Source organism: Macrotis lagotis, chromosome 1 (assembly GCF_037893015.1).
Source record: "Macrotis lagotis isolate mMagLag1 chromosome 1, bilby.v1.9.chrom.fasta, whole genome shotgun sequence".
Taxonomy (NCBI): Eukaryota; Metazoa; Chordata; class Mammalia; order Peramelemorphia; family Peramelidae; genus Macrotis; species Macrotis lagotis.
In genome coordinates, this window is record NC_133658.1 from 64,211,531 (window position 1) to 64,215,401 (window position 3,871).

Below are 3,871 nucleotides of genomic sequence, written 5' to 3' on the forward strand. Positions count from 1 at the left end.
TCAGATTTATGCAGTTGGTGCCCCCATATTACTTTAGTAATCTGCCTCCTAGTGAAAGTAAGGATATTCTGAAGCAAGTAATTAATCACTTCTCACCTATTTCAACAATGAAAAAGGAACAGAAGACAAGCAAATATAAACTATGTGAAGCTCCTGCTGAACCAAGATGTGTGATTCAGTGACTTTCAAGTCGTCATTCTATTATTCAGTCCACACTGAAATATATCTATGTGCAATAAACAGTGTAATGTCCTCATGAATGACATCATCAGAAAGACATGGGTTTGGGGGTACGGGAGCCCATCCCCAACCAATAAAATCACTGTAATGGTTCGTCCACAGAAGATGTACAGAGATTTAACAGGACAAATTGCCAGCCCGGATAATTTTGTACAAAATAAAACATTTTGTACATCATGAAAGCAACCATAATAAAGAATTGCTCAGTTTTTAAATTCCTAACCCACGTGTGTGTTCTGTTTTCTTTTGAAGTAATGAGCTTTCGATGAATGATTCACAAGTCCAAGGGACATTGGACCAAATGGAAAAAAAAAAACCCTGCTAAGGCCACGGTGACTTGAGCCATCCGTTATAGAGGGTGTCTCCAATGAGTCTCTCCCCAAGCCTTCTCCAAACGAGCCACTGCCTGGGTTAGATGGAGAGGTGCTCCTTCAGCATCTTGCTGGCTGGAATTAGCATCATTGTGCGCAAGGGTTTCATGGTAAGTCGTCAAATGACCACCAGCCTCCCAGGGCCAGGTCGTTCTCTTCTTGCACCGAGAAGCTGAATTTCAGAAGTGCTTTCTCATAGAAAAATTCCTCTCCTGCATTAGCAAACATCAGCTCTTCTTTCTGGGGCACTTGGCCTTGATGCCTGGAATTCTTGGCCACCTCTTGGAATGTCTTGCTGGTCATGAGGTAGTAGTGGCCCCTTGTACAAGGTTGACTGGCATGATGAGCCTCCACGAGTTCCTTTTGAAGCTGCTGGTGCATGGGCAGAGCAATCTGGGGTGGGACCTTAATGAATCTCTCCTTTAGCAGGAAGCCCACAGGCTTAGTGGGATCATTTAAAAGCTTATCCAGCTGTTGAGCCATACTCTGCTCACAGTTCTTCTCACGGTGACTCAGGATCAACTCTTTAATTTGTTCGACACATTCGGTACCCTTTCTTTCGGTTAAATGCAAGAGGCTTATGAAACCAAAAATCTCCTCTTCTTCACCATCCTCCTCATCACTTTCCTCTGAAATATCTGTTGGCTTGTTGATGCTGCCCAGGCGGCTCTGGGCGGGAGGAGGTGGCCCAGCTGGGCCGCGTTCACCAGGGCCTTGAGTAAGAGCGCTGTCTGTGGGCGCTGCTCCGGCTCTGGCCCCCGGCCGCCCAGAGCACTCCTTGGCCTGGGACACCATGCTGCCCCGCTCCCACAACACACTTTTGAGGAAGGACAGGTGAAAGGAGAGAGAGAATTGAATAAATGGGAGTGGGGAGGAATAGAATGGAGGGTAATGCAATGAACAATAGCAATATTTTGGGGAAAAAACTAATGAAGCAAATTCTCTTATGGACTTAAAAAAAGAATTCATCCCAGAAACACAACTGAAGATGTCTGAACACCGAATGAAGTACACTTCTTTTATTTCTCACTTCATTTTTCTTGAAGTTTATTATTTTAGAAGAAGAGATTATGTTTATTTTCACAACAATATTATTGCAGTAATGTGAAAATAAATAAATCATAAAAATGTTTAAAGGTTTGATTTGCTAGGTACTCCCACGTGTTGCAAATATATAATCCTTGCTCATTGAATTTACTATCAGCAGAAGAGATAAGGAGAGCTATAGGGATAAGTATAATTATAATCTATGTTATGTGATAAGGAAGAAAAGAGATGGAGGAAGAGCTATTGGTTTCTGAGAAGGGAGAAATGACCTCTGATCCTAGAGCAGAAGCTGCCAGCTCTCTGCCCCATTTTCTATTTGCCTGCCAGGTGTGGGCTACTCTGAACCCATAGGCATTGATTATAATCAGAAAATGGTCAGGGTAATACAGGTGAACCCTGCCCTCAGTTTGGGAAGATTCAAAGCACTGGACTCATCAATTTGAAGGAACCTTAGAGATCATTTAATTGAAACCTTCCTTCCTATCATTTAACAAGGCTGTGACTTGATTGAAATCAACAGAGCCCAGTATAGCTGAGTCTGCCATTAAGATACTAAAATATACACTGTAAGATCTGCCTTAGACCATTCCACTCACTTTGTAAGCCATTTCTGCTTCTTGCCAGCTTCTGATGGTCCCTCCCCACTACTACCACTCTCTGGAACTCAGTGCCCTCCTGCTGTCCTGTGATTGTCCAAAGCCTTGTAAATTGGCACCCAGCCTGGCAGTTGCCTTCTTCCAAATTCCCACATATTTTCAAATTAAATTTCATACTCTTCTCCCCCCACCCATAGCCCTGAATACAATATTCCCACTTAAGAGTTACTATTCTATGAAGTCAGCAGCCTAGTCAAGGAAATCCAAAAAATGCTGAAGAAAATCGCATGCTAAAAACCAGCTTAGGTCAAATGGATAAAACAGCTCAAAAAGTTATGGAGGAGAAGAATGCTTTAAAAAGCAAAATTGACCATATGGAAAAAGAGATAAGAGAACTCTCTGAGGAGAACAAATCCTTCAGACAAAGAATAGAACTCAGGGAGATTGATGAATTTACGAGAAACCAGGACTCAATATTTCAAAACCAAAGAAATGTGTTGGGAGCCAGGGTCTCTAAGCTGTTTGACACAGTCACAGCAAGAAGACTCAAGGCAATCACACTGCCTGATGGAACAACATTTCCTTCTTCAATATATATAGGGATTTCATGCATACCAATATTTATAGGTTTATTATTGATTACAATATTTACTCACCCTAATACTGGAATGACTATAAAGGAAGGATTTCAGAAAAATTCCTTGAATAAAACAGATTGTAAACTCTATCCAAATTTAACAGGACTGCCTCTCTCTGAGGCATACAAAAGACTTCAACATTATGAAATCTCTGGAAAACCCAGCACTGGGAATTCCAAGGAGATACCAGAATATATACATGGAAAGCAGATACAAGATGGGTCAGATAGAATTCCAGGGAAATTAATAGTTTTGCCTCCCTTACCATACACAGGAATATATGAAAAAGATAGTGAGAAAATAGTTAGTACAGGTGACTGATATGTGAACTCCAGCAGCCTTAGTTTCATGGGAAAGAATAAAAAAGTCACAGAAACTGGTTTCTACCAACAAGGCCAGAAAGAAAAATTGGTTATTGTAAGAGTTAACGGATGGGTGGACAAGCATAAAGACCCTCAATACAGACTGTTAAGAAAATGTATCTAAAAACATTACTTACACAAAAAATATAAAAACTTTCCATTAAAAGAATTGCTTAATTAATAACTTTAAGTGAATTAACAATTATACAATGTAGTAATAAATATGGTAACAGACAGGTTAAGGTCATCCTGATCTGAGTGGGGATGGGAAATCAATTAACTCTATGATTATTACTTAAACTTGTAATCACATGATTAAAACTTGTAACCATATGAACTATATGATTGATGATGAAAATTGTACACTCTTGTAATCAAGGAAATGATCTCAGCTTGCTTGCTTGCTTGAAACATACATGATTCTGAAACTATAAAGATAAATCCAAGCAGCTGACAGTCAGTCAACCTGCTCCTGCCTATACCCACTTGTTGACTCAACTCATTTAGCCAACTCTATCCCTCCTGTCAAAGCTGGACCCCCGCAGAGAAATGAAAAATTAGAAGAAAATGTGAAGCATCTCATTGAAAAAACAACTGATATGGAAAACAGATTTAGG

General features: G+C 40.3%; 1 pseudogene; it reads right to left on the reverse strand.

The window, feature by feature from the left end:
• Positions 1–651: 651 nt before the first annotated feature.
• LOC141507204 (BRCA2 and CDKN1A-interacting protein-like) lies at positions 652–2,429 on the reverse strand (annotated as a pseudogene).
• Positions 2,430–3,871: the final 1,442 nt, after the last annotated feature.